The 24,451-nt window shown below is 42.5% G+C and overlaps 1 protein-coding gene across 2 annotated transcripts in view; it reads right to left on the bottom strand.

Moving 5' to 3' along the window:
* Window positions 1-9,744, bottom strand: part of PKIA (cAMP-dependent protein kinase inhibitor alpha) — a 99,829-nt gene extending 90,085 nt beyond the window's left edge. The window contains exons 1-2 of one of the 2 annotated variants that reach the window (XM_042464722.1): window positions 9,549-9,744; window positions 6,731-6,874 (exon numbers count right to left, since the gene is read on the bottom strand). The gene's annotated coding sequence lies outside the window, so the exon portion shown is untranslated. Of the gene's footprint in view, window positions 1-6,730; window positions 6,875-7,642; window positions 7,821-9,548 lie in introns of those variants that run through there. The other variant, XM_042464723.1, reaches the window with a different exon arrangement.
* Window positions 9,745-24,451: the final 14,707 nt, after the last annotated feature.

Raw genomic sequence — 24,451 nt, 5'->3', positions numbered from 1 at the left:
TGTTGGAAGAAATGGAGGAAGCTGAAAAATGGAGGCAGAGTGGATGGTAAATGCTACCAACAACATTTAGGGAGGGATATGGAAGTCTAAATCAGGGGTAGGCAACCATTTTGAGCTGGGGGTGGGTTGCTGTCCCTCAGACAACTGGGGGGGCCGAAGCCCATAAATAAATAAATAAAATAAATAATTTTTTTAAAAAAATTAAATATATAAATAAACCAGGACAAATGTAGGACAACATTTTCAATGGAAGCACCTTTTTTTTAAAAAAATGAGGGACACGCGAGAAAAAAATTTGCTGATTTAAAAACTGTTAATTAAATGCATGTTTCTGAGGCTTCTATAGACAATTGCCCCCCAAAGGCCCCGGCCGGCAATCGGCGGCAGGACCGGGTGGGGCCGCGTCCCAAGGCCTTGCGGGCCGCATCGGGCCCGCGGGCTGCAGGTTGCCTACCCCTGATCTACATAGTCCATCTGTCCCCCAGGAACATTCTCTCTTGACAGGATCCAGTTCGGAAAACCTTCAATTCTGTGACACTCGTAAGCAGTAGGGGCCCATATCCACTGAGGGCCCATGAGCATTTATTCCACTTACACAACTGACCATTCAGTCTTCTCTTTCCAGATACTAATTCACATGTAGCAGTATTCCAGCTTCTCTGGAATCCAGGAAAGTGAAATAAATAAAATTGATTGCCGTGTGGACTCAGGTAGAAGGAGAGTAGAACTCTTTATTGATCATCTGTAACTATCAAACTGAAGTGGTACTCCTAGTTGACAGAATGATTTAATTCTCACAATCAGGATTGTAATGACACAATGCTATGTTCACAGGACAATAGCCAAATTTGCAGTGACTAACCAGGTTCAGTGAACAAAGGAAGCACACTTCTCCATCAGCTTTTCACTGCTAATCCATTTGTTTTCTAGTCCAACATGACTATTACTGCACTTGACGTGTAAGATGTGCTATCACATTGTGTGCACTGGCTTATAAACCTTCACTTGTCATTCACTTAAGCCTACACTACTCTCCTTATATAAGAAGAATGAACGAAAACACAATGGATATCAACTTTCTTGTTATTCCATCTCTGGCTTGCAGAATAAATATAACGAGTATATATCAAAGCATGTGATTGTATATCTATGAGAAAACTATGGACTCAGTGAAATGCGATGCCCCAACATCTGATCTTCTGCGCATTACTTGTATTTCAGGACAGAAGCTAACTATGGAAGCAAGGGACTGGAAAAGGAGACCAGGCAAAGGCTGTATTCTATCACCCCTATTTAATTTTTATGCTGACAACATTATATGAGAAGAGAGAGGATTGGATGCACGAGGATGGAAGCATGACAAATTGGATGAAGGAAAGCCAAACAATCTAAGATATGAATGACACCAAATAGGGCAGAAAACTATCAGAGATCTGGAAAGGTTATTGAAGAAGGTCCACGGCAGAACGTATAGGACAGTATAAAGGCCAGGTTTCACAGTGAACATCAAGAAAACAAAATTATACCACAAGTCATTAATGATGCAAGAGATACAAAACAGTCCAAGTTTTCCACACTGGGCCCAGTCATTCACAGCAGGCAGAATGCAGTCAAGAATGGGAAAGAAGCCTAGGACTTGGAAGGGCAGCTATGAAGGAAAAGGCAAGTCCTGAAGTGTAAAAGATATATAATTACTACTATATGTAAGTTCTTCCGGCCATCATATTTACAATTTCTATGTAGAGTTGTTAAGATCTGGAACACTTAAAAAAAGCCGATGGGGGCCCCCAACTCATTTGAGATGTGGCAGCTGGAGAAGAGTTCGAGACTCCCATGGACTGCAACAAAAGACCAATGGATGGACCCTAGAGAAACTCCGGCCAAAGTCTCCCTGGAAACAAAGAGACTAAACTGAGGTTGTTCATCTTTTGGCCCTCCCTATAATGAGAAGAAGTTTTCACTATAAAAAAACTACACTGCTTGGTTGTAAAATGGAGGACATAGAAACAGAGGATGACCACATTCCAGATGGAGATGTTCAATCACGAGAACGCCATGACATGAAACTCTGCACGGAGCTGAGCAGCGGAAGTTGACGGACCAGGGTGACCTGGAGGTCTCTCATACATAGGTTTCCCCCCACCCTGCGTTAACTCCAAGGCAGTTAACATATACTCCAGTATAATGGACCTGGGGGCTGCTGAAGCTGTCACCTCAGCTTCTGCCCTACACCATTTTATATATAAGGTCTTTAGCTTCCACAACCCGTCACATAAAGTCATGTAATTCTACCTGTGGCATCATGTCATCACTCAAAAAGTTCAGATGGTCAATCTGTATATGTGTCCTAATCAGGCAAAAGCATATATTCTAATAGCTGCTTGCCCAAAGGCTTTCCCCTGCACAGAAATTGGTGACCTCTGGGTGTAGGCCCTACTGGCTTCAAATGGTAGGAGTTGCAGCTGCACACACTTAAAAGGAAATAAGCTTGGTCACAGCTTCACAAATGCAGAGACATCTGCAGGCAAGGTCAAGCAACATACTGACAAAAGGAGTGGGGTCAAGAGTATGTACTCACTCTGTGCTATTTGCATGATTTCTCTTAACACAAACAACACATGAAGTGTTCCCTACATGGACAAGCTATTCCAAGACTACCCTAGGAAGCAAACTGGAAATACTTCACTATTTGAGGGCCACCTTTTCTGTTGTAGTAATCAGGATGCTATGCATAATACATCTACAAAATTTCAGCTTCCTAGGGTAAATTCTGGATATTTCCATCTAGAAAGGTGAAATATGGCACACACAAGCAAGACACATGAATTGTTAGTAAAATCTGAAAATATCAAGTTTTGACACAAAAAAGTTAATATATAATATATGTAGTATTCCAGCTCAGAACAAGCAAACTTACAGAGAGAACAGAATGCTAAGCTGCTCCCTCTTTACACACATAAATCAGACTTGGAATTGGAAGATAAATTATATGCAAGGATAGCAGAGACCATGTACTTCTGTTTGCTAATGGCAAACTTCCTGGTCCTGTGGATGACAATTACATCCAGTTTTTATCATGCAATACCATAACTGACAGCATTATAAAAGGAGTACACATACACACCTTCCACAAGTAATTTTCCTTTATTTTCCTACTCCTGCTTTTTGTTTTTTTCATAAAAGTTCAATTAAATTAAAAATGCAATTGCTACACAATACATGTGCGTGGTTGTGCTAGAAGCTAACCATTTTAAAAAATCCTGCTTTGTGTGGCTGTGGGTGTACATACATACATACACCTTTATCTCTCCAGTTACTGTATCTTACTCTCAGCACAAGTTCATCTCACTGATGAGGACACAAGAATTCTTACATGCTCTGTAGCAGTTATAAACACAAGAGCTCTGTCAGAAAATTGGCAAACCAAAGTGTTGCATCTCTTTTCGCACATTCTCTTCTGAGTTTCAAATGGCCATCTTGGTGGTTGGGTAAAACTTCCAAAATTCAAGGCTCAATTATTCTAAATTCACCATCTTCAGTACACATTGTGCACTCTTCCCTCATATCCTTACCAAATGCATCCCCATCCCTGTTGGAGAATTCCTATGTTAACAACAATCTATTTTCATAAAGAAGATATTATTTGCTTTATGAAATCATTCTAATAAAGGAGGCATAGGACATACCACATTCAAGAACTTTAGTTACATAGGTATTTAATGCTGCTGCATGTCCTCAAGCCATTTCTGACCTATGGTGACCCTAGGGCAAACTTATCACAGTGTATTGTGGGGCTGAGTGTGTGTGACTCACCCAAGGTGAGTGGGTTTCCATGGCACATCAGTTAATTAAAACCTGGTTTCCAGAGTCTTAGGTGCGTCACAGACCGCTGAGAAGCGGCGGTCTGCCGCCGCCACCGGTTGCAGCGTCCGGGAACCGCAAAAGTCAAATGGCGTGGCTCCCAGGCACTGCCAAAAAGGAGTGTGAAAATCGTGCTCCTTCTTGCGGCCCGGAAGAGATGGTGCAAGGCGCTAGTCGCACACTCGTGGCATCACTTCCGCCGCACGACGTGCGGACGCACAGCATCTGCTATGTCAAAATGGCAGCGGCCGTGTGGAACGGCCGCCGCTATTTGTTACGGACTCTGTCCGTAATAGGAATAGGGGCGTCTAGAAGAGACGCCCCTTTTTCAAACTGGGATGTCCTGAGGATGTCCAAAATGGCAGTCTGTAACCCGCCTTAGTCCAACACTCAAACCACTATGCCATACTGGCTCACAATAAAGGATTACAGCTGTCAAATATGAATTATCACCATTCAGGATCTTCTATTTTTTAAAAAAGAAACACATTCTCAGTTGCCCAGAAATGGGAAATGTATACCAAGGAACACAAAACATCATGAAACTTGAAATAGGCTTCAAATTCTACTAAATCTAGAGTCCCAGAAAGTGGACTTTTATAGCATCAAGAATAAGAGAAAGGGGGAAGGACCCACTCTTTAGTACACTATTCTCCATTTTAATCAAAACCAGAAAGGTGGCTTGACTGGTACATACATGCTCATTCTTGAACAAGAGAGGATCTAGACAGGCATGATATTAGCATACATTTTATCATCTAAATTATTAAAATACATAGCAGAATTAAGAATAGCCTCCAATATGTGATTCCTTCTTTCCACAAGGGCAAATGCCTACTGTTTATTCTTTGTGATTCACTTTTAACACACAAAAAGGAAGTTTGCTCAGTATGCAGCAGACTATTGGCATAACATATTTCATATTCTGGCACAAAATGCATGTTTCATGCTGGAAGGATTTTCCATTACTAGAGGGAAGTGACAGATTACTAGACAACCACCAGTTTGTGGTTTTTAAGCCAAATGCTTCAAATACTCAAGGCCTCCAACAGGAAATATGGGAGCTTCTGCCTGGCACTTTCTCTATGGTGGCAGTACACATATTAGAATTGAATGTCTATAAACATACACCAATGAGATAGTGACAAAATCTAGCCCTTAAAACACCTCAAATTTAAAAGAAAAGGGTTGGTTACAATCAGAACAGCATGCTTCAGATACATTGACTACATTCAGCTACAATGGATCCCAACTGTTTCCTTGTGCAGTACTGCCATGGAGAAATGACTTTGAGACAGCCCCTCTGAGCAGAATGACCAAGCATAGTTGGTTTATTTTAATTTGAAGGAATACACATTATCTCCCAAAGAATATTCCCTCCTTCAAAAAAACAAAACAAAACTAAACAAAAAACAATTAGGTCCAGAATCTGAGGTCCAAAACACACTGCAGAAATCATCCCGTTTGAGACCACTTTAACTGCCCTGGCTTAGTCCTAGGGAATTCTGGGAACTATAGTTTTGTGAGACATTTAGCCTTCTCTATCAGAGAACTCTGGTACCACAATAAACTACAACTCCCAGGATTCCCTACCACAGAGCCAGGGCAGTTAAAGTAGTCTCAAAGGGGATTATTTCTGCAGTCTGTTTTGGACCTAAAACTACCTAACTACACCACTGGTCTCAGCTCCATGTTCTTGAATGCATTTCCAAAACAGGTTTGAGAATCCATATCCATGTCCACCACCAACTACTTCCTCATGCTCCTGATACTGTTGATGTAATATTCCTTAACTATAAGTACTGTACATATATGGTCACAAGTATGGAGGGGAGCAGTGAAAATAGCGTGCCTCTCATTAAGAGTAACTTTCAGACTAGAAGCAGTAAATGATGGGGGAAGGCCAGTGTGTTGTAGTGGTGTTGAGTGTTGGACTATGCCTCTGGAGACCAGGGTTCGATTCCCTGATCAGCCATGAAACCCAGTGGGTGATTCTGGGCAAGATGCACACTCTCAGCCTCAGAGGATGGCAATGACAAATCTCCTCTGAACAAATCTGGCTGAAAAAACCCATTGATAGGTTCACCTTAGAGTTGCCACAAGTCAGAAATGACTTGAAGGCACAACAACAACAACAACAAGGCAAGTACAGTGGCCCCTTGATATCCATTGGAGCTTGGTTTCAGGACCCAAATTCCATGGATACTCATGTCCCATTGAACACACTGGAATAGTAAAATAATGTCCCATGTATAAAATGGCAAAATCAAGGTTTGCTTTTTGAAATTTATATATATTTTTAAAAAATTCAAGCCTTGGACACTTGGATCCAAGGATAAAAATAATGAAGGGCTAACTGTATTGCGGTCTATGCTGTTGTTGCTGTTAACTGCTTTCATGTCAATCTTGGCCCATGGTGACCCTATGGATAAGACATCTCCAGGCCCCCGTCCTCTACTGGTCTGCCCAGCTCCTGCAAACTCATATTTGTAGTCTCTTTAATGGAGTCCATCCATCTAGCATGTGGCCTTCCTCTCTTTCTACTTTCCTCCACCTTTCCTAACATTATTGTCTTTTCCAACGGTTCATGCCTTCTCATGATGTATCCACAGTATGACAGCCTAAGTTTTGTCATCTTGGCTTCTATGGATATTTCTGGCTTGATCTGCTCTAGGACCCATTTGTTTGTCCTTTTGGTTGCCCATGAAATCTTCCATACTCTTCTCCAGCACCAGATCTCAAATGAGTTGATTTTCCTCCTATCTTCTTTCTTGACGGTCCAGCTCTTACATCCACATGTATCCAAATATAATAACTGGCATCCCCACCCAATCCCCCCTCTGCAAACCTGCCCTTTGATTTAGCCTACCTTTAAGTGAACTGAAGTAGAGCAGTCACAGGTCCCATATTTTAAGCGTCCTCATCCTTTAATCCAGGGGGCAGGAGCTGATTTTGGTCTTGTATTCCATCACACAGGAGCACCATGGAATCCCTTCAAGTATACCACAAGGATCTGGGGATGGCGAATGCAACCAGGGAAAGAAATAACAACAAAAAACCCAGCCACTGTCAGTGCCTTTGCTCTGGATCCGCAGCTTGCTTTCTCTCAAGCAGAAGACCTGCAGCCCACCCTCCCTGCAGACTCTGGGCTATTTTTAGGAAGCCGAGAAAACAACCGCTGCCCTCTTGAGGAGGAGGAGGAGGAGGCAAGGAGACACTCTGCGCCCTCGCAGGCAGAAGAACAAGGGAGGGCAGGACTGGCAGGAGGGGCTCTGCTTCTGCCCTCCTTGTATGGGTGAGTCACACTCTCTCAGCCGCAGGGGATGGCCATGGCAAACCCTCTCTGATGAGACTTGCCAGGAAACCCTCCATGACAGGGTCGCCTTGAATCAGAAATGCCTTGAAGGTACACAACAACCAATCACTGGGTGACGTGGGCAAGTCACACACTCTCAGCCTCAGGAGATGGCCATCACAAATCCCCTCTGACCAAACCTTGCCAACCCCCCCCAAAAAAACCCCATGATATGTTTGCCTTAGGTTTTCCAGATGTCAGAAACGACTTGAAGGCACACAACAACAATTGCTCACTGGGTGACCTTGGGCAAGTCACACTCTCTCAGCCTCAGGGAGGAATGCCATGGCAACCCCACTCTGAACAAGCCCTGCCAAAAGCCAAAACCCAAGATAGGTTCACCTCAGGGTCGCCATAAGTCGGAAATGACCTGAAGGCACCTAACGACATGCACTCTTCCTGAACACAGCCTCCTGCTGCCGTTACCTGTGAGAGCAAACCAGGGTCCAAGGGGCCTTGGAAGGGAAACCCCCGCCTGGCTCTGCAAGCCTTCCTTACAGCCCTCTTTCTCCCTTTCCCCACCGAGCCTCCGAGGCAACCGAGTCCCACGCACTCGCCTCGCCGCGGGTGGAACACGTGGGGCGCCCTCCTCCTCCTCCTCCTCGCCCTTCCATCTTTCTCTCCCTCAGCTTCTTCTGCCAAAGGATGGGAGGTCTCTAGTCTAAGGGAAAGGGAAGGAGGCAGGCAGCTGGGCCCAGCTCACTCGCTTGCCTCCTCCCTGCCTCCCCTTTCCCTCTCAGGGGGACCAGGCCTGTCCTCCTTTTCCAGGACCCCTCCTCCCTTTCCACCTTCTGCCCAGGAGGAACGTCCCAACGTCCTCCATTTTGAGCCTGGCTAAAGAAACATGCCTTTCGATTTCTAGGAGTAGTTTTTTTTTTTAAAATAGCTTTCCTTGGGTCCTGGCTTCCCTTTTTCTGGAATCCATTTTTGCACTGCCTTGTCCTCCTTGGTGGTTAGAGGATTTCTGGCCACCCTCCTCCCCCCCTTCCTTGGGAGTTATACAGTCATAGAAACAGGCATGTCTGTTTCCATGGGTGTTGTCTTTAAATAGCTCTTCTTGGGCCCCGGCTTCCCTTTTGCGAGAAAGCCCTCCATTTCCGCACTGCCTTGTCCACCTTGATGCTCAGAGGAGGACTACAGGTCACTCTCCCTCTTCCCTGGGAGTTAAGAGGACCAGAAGTCCCCTTCCTTGGGAGTTATGGAATCATATGCATTTCTCTTTCCATGAGTGGGTTTTTTAAAGAAGTACAGCTTTCCTTGGGTCCTGGCCTCCTTTTTCTGGAACGTCCTCCATTTTAGCAATGCCTTGTCCTTGGTGGTTAGAGGACTTCTGGTCACCCACCCTCCCCCTGCTTTGGGAGTTATAGAATCATGCATTTCTATTCCGATAAGAGTTGTTTTTTTTTTTTTCTTCTGGAAAGCCCTCCATCTTGACACCTCCTTGTCCCCCTTGGGAGTTTAAGAGGACACCTGGTCACCCACCTCTCCCTTGGGAGTTATAGAATCATAGAAACAGGCCTTTCTATTTCTACGAGTGGTTCTCCATTCCACCCTCTCCCCCACCTGGCTTTTCTTGGATCCTTTTCTTTCCCTTCTGGAAAGTCCTCCATTTTGGCACTGCCTTGTCCTTGGTCGTTACAGGGCTCCTGGCCACCCTCCTCTCCCCCCTCCTTGGGAGTTATAGAATCACAGAAACAGGCATTGCTATTCCCATGAGTGCTCCCCCAACCACCCACCGACCCAGCTTTTCTTGGGTCCTGGCCACCGTTCTTCTGCAGAGCCCTCCATTTTGGCACTGCCTTGGGAGTTGAAGAGGTCTCCTGGCCACCCTCCTCTCCCCCTTCCTTGGGAGTTAGAGAGGACTCCTGGTCACTCTGCTCTCCCGCCCCCCCTTTACCTCCTCCTCCTCTCTTAATAGAAAAATATCAATGCAATGAAATTGTTGTGGCGCCTGCCCCGCCAGGCTTAAGCAGAAGGGTGAAGGGGCCAAGCCTCCCCCAGTGGCCTTCATCCGATCATCCCCCTCCCGCCATTTCCTCTGCCTCCAGCTGCAGCTGAGCCCCAATTCCCAGCGCTCTGGCTGCATAAAGTCCTCCTTCCTCCTCCATTAAATGCATCCCCACATTTTTGCATTGCTGCACAGACAAGGGGGAAGCCCCCCTGGACCAACCAGGCTAGGAGGGGGATTCAAAAAGCCTGGCTGGGGGCTTCCTAAGACTTGAGAGGCTCCCCATTTCCCCTCGCATTCAATCCCTTCTCTCTCTGGGAGGACAAAAAGAGAGGCTCTGCAAGGCATCCCTTCCCAAAAGCAACAACAGCAGCAAATCCCTACCTCTTCTTGCGCCCACCCCAGCTTTGGGTTGCTCCGCTCTGCAACAATCCTCTCCTTCCCCCTGTTTTCCTCCCTTCGCGTTGCTATCGGTATATTTGGGGGGAGGGGAAGGGGGTCTTGGAGCCTTCCCCCCTTGGATTGATTGCTGAAAAAAGAAGAGAGAAAGGGCCGCCTGGTTTGGCAGAGGCCACCAAATGGGGGGCGAGGCAATGGCCACCGCTCCGCCTCCATCTCTCTGCAACCCCCCACATAGACATAGACACACTCCTTTGCCCCCTCTAGCAAGGGCTGGGGAAGAGATGTGGGGAAAGAGAAAGCCCTCTCTTTCCCCTTGCTTCCCCCAACACAAGCTCCACTCCTGGCTGCTGCCAAAGAGGATGAGGAGAGATGTAGTGTGCAAGGGAGGGAAGGGAATGGGGTTTCAATCCTTTGTCATCGTTGTTTGGGGCCTTCAAGTCATTCCTGACTTCTAGAGAGCCTCTTGTGGGCTTTACCTGGCCAGATTTGTTCAGAGGAGCTTTTGCCATTGCTTTCCCCTGAGGCTGAGAGAGTGTGACTGGCCTAAGGTCACCTCAGTAGGTTTCTGAGCCCTGGTGGCGCAGTGGTTAAATGCCTGTACTGCAGCCATTCACTCAAAACCACAAGGTTGCAAGTTCAAGACCAGCAAAAGGGCCCAAGCTTGACTCAGGCTTGCATCCTTCCGAGGTCGCTAAAATGAGTACCCAGAATGTTGGGGGCAAATTAGCTTACTTGCTAATTAGCTTACTTGCTGTTCACCGCTATGATCTTTGGAATAGCGGTATATAAATAAAACAAATTATTATTATTATTTCTGAGCCCTGGTGGTGCAGGGGTTAAATGCCTATGTTGCGGCCACTTGCTCACAAACCACAAGGTTGTGATAGTATTTTCTGCAGATGCCAGCCACAGATACTGGTGAAACGTCAGGAAGAAAATTTTCTGGAACATGACCACATAGCCCGAAAAACCCACAAAAAACTATGGATGCCGGCCATGAAAGCCTTCGACTTCACAAGGTTGTGAGTTCAATCCCAGCCAGGGGCTCAGTGTCGACTCAGCCTGGCATCCTTCTGAGCTCGCTAAAATGAGTACCCAGCTGTTGTGGGCAATTGGGTTATACATTGTAAACTGCTTAGGGAGTGCTTAATGCACCACCAAGCAGTATAGAAATGTACTTGCTGTTGCTATTGCTATTGCCATGGCCCAGCTGGGAATCAAAGTCGTAGTCCAATGCTCAAACTGCTACAGCCCCCTGGCTTTCTTTCGTTGCTGGTGAACTCACTCATTGCTCTTTGCCCACCATGTTCTGAAAATTGTCACAGAGGCTGTCAGCTGATGCCCGCCTATCCATTTTGTGTCCATTGTATGCCTTCAAGGCATTTCCAATTTATGGAGACCCTAAGGCGAACCTGTCCTTGAGTTTTCCTGGCCACATTTGTTCAGAGGAGGTTTCACCATTGTCTTCCCCTGAGGCTGAGAGTATGCGATTGGCCCAAGCTCACTCCGAGTCTCCATGGCCAAGCTGGGAGTCAAACCCTGGTCTCCAGAATCCAACGGTCCAACAACTAGGCTGTCCTGGCTCTCGCTTCTCCATTCTTTGCCATCTCTAGGGGGACAGGGGAGAGAGGACTCCAGAGGGGCTTGAAAGAGAAAGTTTCTCTCTAATGACTTGGGAAACAAGATCCCCTGAAATGTTGGGATTTCAGCTCCCAGACATTGACCATGATTGTAGACTGCTTTCATCATTGTTGTTGGGTGCCTTCAAGTTGTTTCCATCTTACTGCAACCCTAAGGCAAACCTATCATGGGGTTTTCTTGGCAAGATTTTTTCAGAGGAGGTTTGCCATTGCGTTCCCCTGACACTGAGCACATGTGGCTTGCCCAAGGTCACCCATGGCCAAGCTGGAAATCGATCCCTGGTCCCCAGAGTCACAATCCAACATTCATTGTGTGTTTAAGGCAATTTATCTTGGATTAAATCTGAGGAGGTAAAAGATCTAAGCTTAGTAAAGCGAAGACACATGTCAAGATACAGTTGGCCTTCCTTATCCAAGGATTTAGCATCCATGGATTCCTGTTCAGAGGAGGTTTGCCACACTGCTTTAACTGCCCTGACTTGATGCTATGGAATCCTGAGTTTGGAGTTTGCTGTGGCATCAGACAGGGGAGACAAAATACCTCACAAAACTACAAATCCCAGAATTCCCTAGCACTGAGCCATTGCAGTTAAAGCTATGCCAAACTGCAGACACAGCCCCCCTTTTGGAGTTGGTCCAGTAACATTTATGAAATCCACAAGCGGCAAGACCTTTTTTCAGCCAACTTCAAGGCATAAAATGCATTGTGCAAGCTTTCAAAGCTTCATTGGCTTCTTTATCAGGCAAAAGTATTATGAGATGAAGCAAAGAGCGTAGGGTCAACTTTGGATCCTTAAATGTTGTTGAATTTCATTTCCCAAAAGCCTCAGTGAGCATGACCAGGACTTCTGGGAGCTGCAATACAATATCATCTGGGGAGGCTGCATTACCACATTCTGCAGCATGTCTAGACCAAGGCTGGATATTATACAGACATACCTTAAGTTTGTTGTTGTGTGTCTTCAAATTATTTCTGATTTATGGCAACCCTAAGGCAAACCTACAGTGGGGGTTTGTTGGAAAGATTTGTTCAGAAGAGGTTTGCCATTGCCTTCCCCCAAGGCTGAGAGCATGTGACTTGCCCCATTTCACCCAATTGGTTTCATGGCTAAGGCAGAAATCAAACCTTGGTCACCAGAATTGTTGTACAGCACTTGAACCACTATGCCACACTGGTTCTCAAGTTTTGTTACCTCAAGTTACAAAACTTTTTTTACAAATGCATTTTACACTCATCTTGTCCCCTTTCTTCTTTGTCCTCTGCCTAGTTGGACATTTTTTAGCAGCATTTCTGCAGTAAACAATGTAATAAGGTTTGAGCTGGGATAGAATAGGGGTTCTGTCATGGTTAATCTCTGGAATGGGAAAACTGCCAGAGAGATGAACATGACTGGTTCCAAGTGTCCCCTCTCATGGACTGGAGTCAAACCAGCCAGCAGGTTTTCCTAGTGCTGTTGGTGATGAAATAAGTGTCACAGGAGCCAAAGCAATGTTGACAGAACACTACAAGTGGGGCTGATAAAATTCAGGCTGGATGTTACCTGCAGAACTGCTGTGCAGCAATACAGGTAGCAAAGACTTTTTCTTTCTTTCTATTGTTAAACACTCCTGCATAACCTGTGTTATATTTTGGGATCCTCATATCTCATTTTCATATCTCGTATCTGAACATAGCATGTTTTTGAGGGATTGATAGCCTTTTGGGAACACTAGGTCAAGTTCTTGGGGGGTAGGGGAGGATTGTTTCTACAGAGGCATGTGTACATCCAGGTAAACAAACTATCAAATATAAAGTGTTCCTTCCTCCAAGTAATCTGGATTTCCTATCAAAACTTGAGACAAAGGATCTGTTCACATCCAGAGCAGTAAGCCAATCTCTCACTGCTTACCTCCTGTTGGGTCCCCAGCCAAACATCTCCATCCATCCATATCAGGGATATTCCAATCCAATTGCTATTTTTGTTATGCTAAAGTCATTAACCAGACAGAATCCTATTGTCAATTCCTAGGATAAGGCATTCAGCCAGTCTTACCTGAGTAGACAGCCCATCACCTAGGGCTAGTTTTAAGGTATAAAAATGATTAAAAAACCTAACCTCTGTGCACACAGCTGACACCCCCCACCCTTGCATGCACTATATGAAGATTTCCATACCTGGCTGCATCACTGCTAAAGCGTCCTCCAAACTTCCCTCAAAGGGGAAGGAAGCGCCTGTGTCTGAAAGCCAGGCACACTTCCTGAATCGCCATAGAAATGTGGCTCCCTCTTAGCATCTCTGAATCGTTCCTGGGGAGAGGAATTTCTCTAAACACAAAGTTTGCATTCAGAGGAATTCTGCTTCCCGTGAGATGACTCAGGGATGCTAAGAGGGAGCCAGGTTTCCATGGCGATTCAGGAAGCGTGCCTGGCTTTCAGACATAGGTGCTTCCTTCCCCTTTTAGGGATGTTTGGAGGACGTTTTAGCAGTGATGCAGCCAGGTATGAAAATCTTCTATGTTGCATGTCGCCCTTGGACCTCCCAGTCTGAGCCATTCCACCTTCCCACAGCTAGACAGGCATCAGACAGGCAATTATAACCCCAATGCAACCCCTAAAATTGCACTATCACATCTCCATATTTCCATTTTGGTCAGCTCTGTATGCTGTGTTTGTGTGAATTACTATCTTGAGTGAATAATAGCATCTTGCAAACTTAATTCACTCAAAACCTGGAATCCTCCTAGTTAGTACTGATACACACTTATGCACAAAGGTTACCCAAGCCTCTTGCAAAGCTATTTTCTCCAACATTTGAAATAACACTGACTATTTGTGGGGACCCGTATTCCACCCCCCCACCTGTTCTTTGGGTAGCACTGCTGCCATTGCATCTGCAAAATGTGACCAGTGAAGATCTTTTGAATGTTTAGGGGTCTTTTACATTCAGGACCACTGTGAACACCCTGCTTGACACTTTATGGGAAAAAGTTGCTTGGATCCACTCAGACCTGGATGCTGTAAATCAGGGGTAGGCAATCTTTTTGAGCCGGGAGCCGGGTTGCTGTCCTTCAGACAACTGGAGAGCCGAAGCCAAAAAATAAATAATTAAATACTTTAAAAAAATTAAATAAATAAACAAACCGGGACAAATGTAGGACAACATTTTCAAATGGAGGACACTTTTTAAAAAAATGGAGGAACACGCAAAAAAATTTGCTGATTTTTAAAAAAATGTTAATATAAATGCATGTTTCTGAGGCTTCTATAGACAATTGCCCCCCTTGCCCACCGCTTGCCCCCCTTGCTCGCCTCCTCCTGATAGGCCAAAGGCCCCACGCCCTCACGCGAGAGGCCAAAGGCTCCGGCGGCAATCAGCGGCAGGACCAGGCTGGGGCCGGTCCCAAGGCCTTGCCGGGCTGCATCCGGCCCGCGGGCCGCAGGTTGCCTACCCCTGCTGTAAATGATACAGATCCAGTGTATGAATCTTTGGACCATGGTTGTTCAGCGACTGTGGCTACTTTTCCATTTGTGCAATCCAAAGATGTGAGCATGTAAGTTTATTAAGTTTATTAATTAACACTTGTAAATCAAGCAGCAAACATATTCTACTGCTTATCTCTATCATTTCTCCATTCTTGAAATGTCACGATAGAAGCTTGAAAAGCTGCAGGTTGCATATGGGTTGCCTATGGCCCAGCCATGTGGGAATGCAGTAAGATCCGTCATTGACAGTTGAACGTGTGTCTATCCCATAGGGGATAGTTGCACGTAATAATCTCCAAAGACAAGAGTGTGAGGAGTAAAGAATCACCAGCTGCCTACATGAATCTTCTGCTTCCAAATGATGGAGACTTCAAGGCCAGTTTGGGAATGAGGAATTTTATAAAGTAAGAGTTAGGGTTTCCACTATTTATTATTTTCTTCTTCCTCCTTTTTATCATCATAGAACATCTTCTCATATACTCACTCTTTGCCTTGGTTCTCCAAACTGCCTTCCAGTGTCTTTCCTACACCTTCCATATGAAAACGTGGTCACAACTTTTTGCACTTTCCCAGTTGTCTGCCATTTCATACTTGGGGCTCCCCTGTATAACTAACTAGTTTTCTGCTTCTAGCGTATTTTTTTAAAATGCTGTTATCTTAATAATTTTAATTATATCATCCTCAAGTCTATTTCTTTCTTTCTTTCTTTCTTTCTTTCTTTCTTTCTTTCTTTCTTTCATCTTTTATAGTCTGTTCTTTTTTGGGCAGCGGCAAAGGCTGTGCTTTGTTTTGTTCTTCTCATTTGAGCTAGTTTTTTTTCCTTGAAGAAAAACTGTTTGCCTCTAATAGCTTCCTTCCTCTGTGAACCTTCTGTCCCCAGATGGAGTTCAGGTTTATTCATTCTCCACTAGTAGAAGCTGCTGGACTGTCTTCAAGGGCACAGCAGTAGTCTGGCCTGTGAGCAGGGGAAGAATAAATTACCAAGACTAGATTTGATTTTTGCAGGAAATTGCAGTTGGAATTCCAGATGAAAATGGTTAAAGGCCGGCCTAGTGGCCAGCACAGCTTATGCATATGGATGCAAAATGAGGTCCAGGAATACTTAATAGCTTCAGTGTTGACCTTTTAAAATGAAAACCAGTCCATTTCAAATTTTACCTATGACTATTGTACAGATGGTTGACATATTCTGTAAATTCACCAGATTATTGTAAAACAGACTTCTGTAGCTTGGTAGTCAAGAGGTGTGTTGGATTACAACTCCCATTTATCTTCATCAACACAGTCAATGATTTGCTGCCTAGGGATCTTGAGATTTATATTCCAAAATATCTGAAGGCTGCAGACTGTGGAAGATTGGCTTAGAATGTAACAAAGGCACTGTTTCCAGTGCTGGAGAAATATGAATTTATTGACAATAAACAGAAGAATGACTTGTATTCAGAGTTACTATCTCTCCCCAAAGAAAAATGATAATCTCTTTTGCACACTTGACTTTTGGAAGCAGGGTTTCCAACGGGGTCTGAGTGCCAGCCCCTTTGCCATTGAAGAGATGAAGCATGACCATCTTCAAGGTTATTGTCTTTTGTATATTTCTATGGAGATTCAGATGGCACTCCTGAACAAACATGCAGTCTCTTCACATGGGTTTATCTCATTATAACACAATTACACGATATACTCAGAATGGAGTCTTTCTTTCTGTTGGTGTCATAGTATGTTTTAAATTGAATTTTTCATTTATTTACCTTCTTTCTCCTCTAGCACAGGAGGTGTGTTTGCGGTTATATAAAATTACTGCAAAGAAACAACTTTCTCTGTGTGTGTGTGTGTGGTGTGAACATTCACATTAGTGGTCAATAATTTCCTCATCATAATTTATGGTTGGCACAAGACCGGCAAGTGTTGTCAAAACAGCAGAATGTTCAAAGGCAGAGCAGCTTGTGTATAAAGTAAGTGCCAAATATCAGAAATGTACCAATATGTGTCAATGGTAAATATCAGTGAGTACATAATTGCCAAACCATAGGTAATCTAAAGTGTGTTGGACACAGCTTTGGAGTATGACTCTGGACAGCACGGGTGACCTTGGGCAAGTCACCGTCTCTCAGCCTCAGAGGATGGCAATGGCAAACCCCCTCTAAACATGCCAAGAAAACCCTGTGATACCTTTGCCTTAAGGTCATTATAAGTGAGAAATGACTTGAAGGCACACAACAACAATAAGCTTAACATTCTGTTGTTGTGACTGAACATAATTTTTAGTTATCAATATGTGTATAAATTTGCAATAATATTCTTTTCAATCTCAAACCACTTTCACCTGATACCATTTCAGGGATTTTTCATATTACAGTACATAATTATATACCTCTATGATTCCACATCCTATGGAATCCCATGATCTAAATTTTAGGAAAGTGGCTCCCCAAACTACAGACCCTATAATTTCATAGGACGTTACCATGACAGTTAAAGCAGAATCATAATGTTATAAATATGTAGTGTGAAAGGGAAATCTGATCTCTGTTCAGAGATTGCACAACTGGATAGTCTGCATGAAGAAAGTCTCATGTTCAATCTCTGACTCTTCCAACATATTGCAAGTATGGTTGGCCCTCCATATCCACAGATTTAACCATCAACAGCTTGACAATATTACAAAAAGATATAAATTCCAAAAAACAAACCTTGATTTTTTTTTAATACTGTATATATTTTTTATTGTTATTTTTCATAATCATACAAGACACAAGAAACCAAACAAAAAAAATCAACTTTCCAGTTATTGTATCGAATTTTACATCCTTATATGTTCATCGAAGCTTCTGTGGAAATTTCCTATTGTTTTATCTAACGTCTTCATTCTCCCTTCTTTTTGTTAAAAATCCATCTCTTCCTTTGATGCTTAATCACTGTTTTGTCATAAATGGATCCTTTGCTTAATGATAAACCTTTTAGCTAACCTATATCTTAACTAATCTCCCTCCCTTTCTTAACAATTACTTATTTTATAGTTTGTTCCTCATAGATCCATATTCCATTTATTCTGTATATATCTCTGAACGGGGTCCCATTCCCTCTCTCTGTCTTTTTTTTCTGTGGTATTTTCTTTGTATAATCCCGCCGCACAGTCCAATTCCTTAATTTCAAGAGTCTTTAAAAGCCATTCATCAACAGTAGGCACATGAGATGCTTTCCAGTTCTTGCCTAATATAATTCTAGCACAAGTAACCAAATTCATAAATATCCTCCAATATTTGCTCTTATTTACAGGGTTTAACATTGAAATCATATTTAACAGGTACAGTTCCGGAGCGAAGGGAAAGTCCATTTTCAACATATTTTTGATATTTTTATGAATTTTTAACCAGTATCTTTTTACTATTGGGCAAGCCCACCACATATGGAAATATGTCCCCTTCTCGTTTTGACATTTCCAGCATTTATCATTTTTCAACCTATATATTTTAGCCAATCTTGCTGGTGTATAATACCATCTATTTGTAACCTTCAAAACATTTTCTTTAAGTTCCTGTGCCTCTGTAAATTTATTAGCTCTCTCCCAAGCAGTTTCCCAGTATTCCAGAGGAATTTCGTGACCTATTTCTGTGGCCCATGCTAACATGTGAGTAGAAATAACCTCCTGTTCTGTTTCTCTATTTACAAACAGATTGTATAATTTAGCAATTTTGCCTTTATCTCTTGTTTCTAGAATTTTATCTAGCTCATTATATTCCTTTTCAAAACCTTCTTTTTGTAGATCTTCCATAAATCTCTGTCTAATCTGGAAATATCCAAACCAACTGATACATTTTCCTGATTCTTTTAGATCTTCTTTTGAGATAAGCTTCGTACTATTATCATGTTCTATTTTAATTAAATCCCTATATCTTATCCAGTTTGGGTTTCCTTCCCATCTTCCCAAAAATGCCTCCTGCGGAGAAACCCACTTCGGTATCTTTAGATAGAATTTCTCTTTGATCTTTGTCCATGTTTGATGTAGAGCTTTCCTAATGGAGTGATTATGAAAATCTTTATTTATTTTATCTTTGTTGTACCAAGTATATGCATGCCAGCCAAATCTCAGGTTACATGCTTCGAGATGTAATAAATTCCTTTGTTCTAAATTGATCCAATCTTGGACCCACATCATACTACAAGCCCTATAGTATAGTTTAAGATCTGGCAATGCACAACCTCCTAATGATTTAGGTTTCACTAGAACCTTCTTGTGAATTCTGGATCTTTTTCCTCTCCATACGAAATTTAAAAGAGTTTTTTCCCAGTCCTTAAAAATCTTCTCATTTACAATTATAGGAAGATTTAGAAACAAATACATAAATTTTGGCAATACCATCATTTTTATGGTAGCTATTCTTCCTATTATTGATAATTCATAATTTTTCCATTTTGACAGGTCTTTAGAAATCTTTTGCCATGTTGGTTTGTAATTGTTTTCAAAGAGGTTTATATTTCTATCAGTCAGCCATATACCCAGATATCTTATTTTCTTTTCAGGTTTTAACCCAGATCTTAATGATAATTCATTTATTTCTTTTTTCTTTTAAATTTTTTGTTAACATATATGTTTTATCTTTATTAATTTTAAAACCAGCTAATTCCCCAAACTTGTTTAATTCCTCCAATACCCAATTTATAGAATTTAGTGGATCTTCCAGAATGATAAATATATCATCGGCATAAGCTCTAAGCTTATGTTCATGTCCCTTAAATCTTAATCCCTTAATTTTCTTATTAGCTCTAATTGCGTTGTTTAATACTTCCAGAACCGTAATGAAAAGAAGTGGGGATAAAGGGCATCCCTGCCTTGTACCTTTATTTATTTGTATATCTTCAGTTTTTTCGTCATTTATAATTATTTGTATTTTTTGTTGAGAATATATTTCTTTTATGTTAGTCAGAAAAAAGTTTCCGACCTCCATTTTTTTCAAGACTTCGAACATAAACTCCCACTTTACGGTGTCAAAAGCCTTTTCAGCGTCTAAAAACACAAGAGCTGCTTTTTTTTCATTATGAAGTGTATAATATTCAATAGCATTTAAGACAGTTCTCACATTGTGTCTAATTTGTCTTTCCGGCAGGAATCCATTTTGATCGGTATGAATTATTTCTACTAAGATTTTTTTCAATCTATTTGCCAATATTGAGGTGTACAGCTTGTAATCTTGATTTAGCAGTGCTATTGGTCGGTAGTTAGCAATATTTTTCTTATCCTTTCCCTCTTTAGGAATCAGTACGACATCCGCAGAGTTCCAGGATATTGGCTTCCCATCTATAATGATATTGTTAAAAGTCTTACAAAGAATCTCAGTTAGTTCTGCACTGAATGTTTTATAGAAGAGGGCTGTATAGCCATCTGGGCCCGGGGATTTCCCGAGTTTTAATTGTGAAATTGCTTCTTTAATTTCTTCCTCTGAAATAGGACTGTTTAGTATTCCTTTTTGTGTCTCGTTAATTTTATTAATGCAGTTTTTATCTAAGTATGTTTTGCTCTTTTCTAAAAGAAGTGGAACATCTTCATTTTCCCTAAATAAGTTCCTATAATATTCTTTAAACGCGTTTTTAATTTCTTGTTGTTTTATAATTTTTTTCCCCTTGTATTCAATTTCTGTAATATATTTCTTCTCTCTCTCTTCCTTTAATTTCCGTGCAAGCCAACGGTTTGGTTTATTTGCGTGTACAAAATAATTTTGTTTTGCAATCTTACTCTTCTTAATAACCTCCTCCATGTCCTGTTTATGTTTTTTCATTCTTAATGCCTCGTGCTTAATTTTGAGTTTTCTGTTTTCCGGATGCAGATTTATTTCCTGCTCTAATCTTTTTAGTTCTTGCTCGGTTTCCTTTTCCTTTTTCTCTTTGGTTCTTTTTATTTCAACAGCTTTTTTTTATCAGTAGTCCTCTTGTGACTACTTTACAAGTATCCCAAATTGTTTTATATTTAACCTCTGGCGTATCATTTAATTCTAAGAAAATCTTTAATTCTTTCTTCATCTGTTTTACAAAGTCCTCATCCTTAATAAGATCCTCATTTAATCTCCAAGTTCGGTCTCTTTGACCCTTTCTGAGTTCTATATTGATTTCAATCATGTTATGGTCTGAGATATATCTTGGTGCTACCTCCATACCTCTTACTCTAGGTAATAATTCTTTTGAACACATAAACATATCGATTCTAGATGTTGACTGATGTACCTCTGAAAAAAAACGTAAATCCATTTTTTCCTTCATATAAATGTGTCCATACGTCAGTTAAATCGTGTTCTTCCATTAAGTCGATACAACTGCCTGGCAATTTCCCTTGATTTTTATGAATTTTCTTTTTTGAACTCCTGTCTCTATTAGGTTTCAGCACCCCATTAAAATCTCCTGCGAGTAATACTCCATCACTTGTATATTTTCTTAAATCTTGGTTTAATGCTTTAAAAAAAACATCTTTCTTTTCTAGTGGGGCATAAACACAGACTATATCCACTAGGGACACTATTTTACTACATCACTGTATTTATTGGGCATCTACAGATTTTAGTATGCATGCAGGAGGGGATCCTGGAACCAAAACCCAGCAGTTACTAATGTAGAAAATTTATTTTTCAGACTACAAACTCCAGAATTTTCAGCAAGTCTAGACATCAGCCAAGCCAGCTAGGGTCCCTGGGAGTTGTAGTGAAAATAGCAACTTTGCCGAGTTCTGAAATAGACTACATTAGGGCAGATGAATAAATAATCTGATCTGGCATAAGACAATTTCCCACCTTCTGCTATTGTGAACAACCATCTTAGATGTGAAGAGCGATGAGCAAGCAAACCTGCTATTTTTGTGGCTATTTTTAGAGTTTCATATTATGACTGTGTCAACATACAAAATTAAGTTCCTGCCAAAAAGGATTTATGGATTTCCTTTGCTAGATGCTGCAGCTGTGCATGGAGAGATTGTTCAATCAAAATGGGAGTGAGGGTGGGGGTAAGGGAGAACAGAAGAAAGGAGGGCATACACAGAAACCACTAGCAATCTGTGCTTTTCAACATTATGAACAGTCTCATGCTTTTGGCCACACTTCACAAATGAACCAGGTTATATTTGGTTAAAAACAATTGGTAGAAACCTATTGAAAAGGAGAATGCTGCATCACCCCACAAGTTCTACTAAGCCTTGACAGTGACAGAGGGACACATAGAAAGGGGAAAGAGGAAGAGAAACTAACTGCAAGCCCTGATCTTTCAGCCAAAAAGCAAAATAGGACGTCTAAATTATTTTTAAACCAGAGATATTGAAACTGTTTTTCTGTCTTTCTGGGTGCACCTGCTGCCAATGCTTCAGGTTTTATTTTCTATAACCATTGTGATGGTCCCACTCTAAAAGAGATTAAAAAGTGTGTGGCAATTTGTGGAAACTGCATGAAACCGCATTTTGCTTGCATTATATTAAGGAGTAGGAAGAGTGTGCCTTGAAGCCCTCATGTGCTCTTCCAGAGCACCATGGTAAAGCCACATGTCCTCCTCACAATGCTGAAAAGATATGTCACACAAAATAGTCATACCCCCAGAAGATTTGCTTTTGGGGGGGGAAGGGTTGCAATTTTCTATTCTATTCTATTCAAAGTATCACTGGTGGGTTTTTATTTAAGTAAGGGAGAAACAAAGAACAATGCTGAATAACCAGAGTTAATGTGACAGCTACAGGTTCTAAAACAGATTTGGGAGACTGTATTCCTTGAAGTGCAATTAGCCATTTTAGGAGTGTAAAAATTGGGGTGAGGTCTTAGGAAGGTCTTGAAGTTGACCACTTCAGTTTTAAATAGTTTGCAGCAATTTGCTGCTGCACTTTTGAGCCACACCACTATAAACTGTTTAGAGCAGATATAATGCTGGTTTTGAATGGGTTATTCAAGTTTGCTGAGGAAATATGAAGGGGTGGTGGCGATGTTTGACTTCAAGAAAGACAGTGTGTGTGTAGGAGAGATTGGCCTCTGGACCTCTTGAAGTTGCCTGCCAGGTTCTAATCTATGAAATGCCCCAAGGTATATTAAATTATAAACAAGGGGACAAACCTGGTCATGGTCCAAATAACTCCCCTGAAATATAGCCATATATTAATTGGTTAGCCATATATGAACTTTGGAGCCTGACGTTCTAGTGAGCCAAGCTACAAAACAATAAGCCATCCTTTTCCTGAAGAATCAGTTAATACCTTAACATATATTGTTAGAAGAGACATCATTATCACAGAGCTTTTTGGAAATCTTGATGAAGGCTATGGACCCCCTCCACAGAAAATGCATGTAAGAATATACAACAAAATATTGCATAGTTGCTTTTTTTGTATAGGAAAATGATTTCCTTCACATAGACTCATTTAGACAGCAGTATTTACTAACTCTAAAACTTTCTGGGAGTTTGTAAAATCTGATAGAGGAAAAATATAATTTTAGAGGACTTTTACCTCTTGACAGAATTCATGTTGATTAATTGTGTTCTCCATAGTGCTGAGGTATACGTATATTTTCCCCAGAGGATATATATTACTTAAGATTTTCACTACTACTTCACATTGCCATACATCATCCACAAAATGCTGCCAACCTTTTCATATAAATTGCTTTCATTGATTTTACCTCCACTGAGCGAGATGCATACATTTCCCATTTAGAAGTTAAACACCATGCATGAAAAGTAGGATCACTTGTGCATCCACATCTTCTGTTTCTATGGTGTCCCTCTGAAATTATTTTCACATTGGCTCTGTGATTCCAGCATATGATACAAAAAAGAGAAATGTGCCTTGAAAAATTTAGAAACCCTGTTGGATTCCTTCACCCTCCTATGTCCATCAAAGCAGAAAGAGCAGAAAGAAACAGCATTCAGGAGAAAAGAAAAAGACACACTAGAATTGTGCTATAAGATCTTTCTTTGCCCTTTTCTTGCTATGTAGCAAGTACATTTCTGTACCACTTATCAGTGCACTTAAGCACTCCCTAAGTGGTTTACAAAGTGTAAGCTAATTGCCACCAACAATCTGGGTACTCATTTTAGCCACCTCAGAAGGATACAAGCATGAGTTGAGCTTGATCTTGAATACGCAATGTACGCACACAGTTTGGGAATCTATGTATTAATGCAATGCAATGTAAAAGAAGAAATCATATATACCAGGTCTGTGTAAGGCAGGGGTAGGCAACCTTTTTGAGCCGGGGGCCGGGTTGCTGTCCCTCAGACAACTGGGGGGCCAAAGCCAGGGGGTGGGGCTTCCACCCTCCGGGGGCGGGGCCGCATGCCGGGGGTGGAGCTTCCACCCTCGGGGGGTGGAGCTGCATGCCGGGGGCGGAGCTTCCACCCCCCGGGGTCCAGGCCTCCTCCTTTTTGCCAGCCCCTGATGGGGCCCCAGGAAAGAGCCGGCGGGGGCTGCCAGCGCAGGAGGCCTCCTCCTCTTTGCCGGCCCCTGACAGGGCCCCAGGCCCTGTCAGAGGCCAGCAAAAAAGTCAGCAGGGATGTGCCAGCACTGGAGGCCTCCTCTTTGCTGACCCTTTTGCTGTTGCTGGGGCCCTCCAAGAGGGCTCCGGCGGCAGCAGCCGGCCTCTGGGAGGCCCCTGGCGACGGCAATGGGCCTCCCAGAGGGTCGCTGCCACCGCCGGAGCCCTCTTGGAGGACCCCAGCGACTGCAACAGGCCTCTTGGAGAGCCCCAGCGAAGGCAACGGGCCTCCCAGAGGCCCGCTGGTGCCGTCAGAGGACTCCGGTTGCCGCAGCGGGCCTCAGCGAAGTC

This window comes from Sceloporus undulatus, chromosome 4 (assembly GCF_019175285.1).
Source record: "Sceloporus undulatus isolate JIND9_A2432 ecotype Alabama chromosome 4, SceUnd_v1.1, whole genome shotgun sequence".
Classification (NCBI taxonomy): Eukaryota; Metazoa; Chordata; class Lepidosauria; order Squamata; family Phrynosomatidae; genus Sceloporus; species Sceloporus undulatus.
This window is presented reverse-complemented; position numbering and strand designations above follow the sequence as displayed.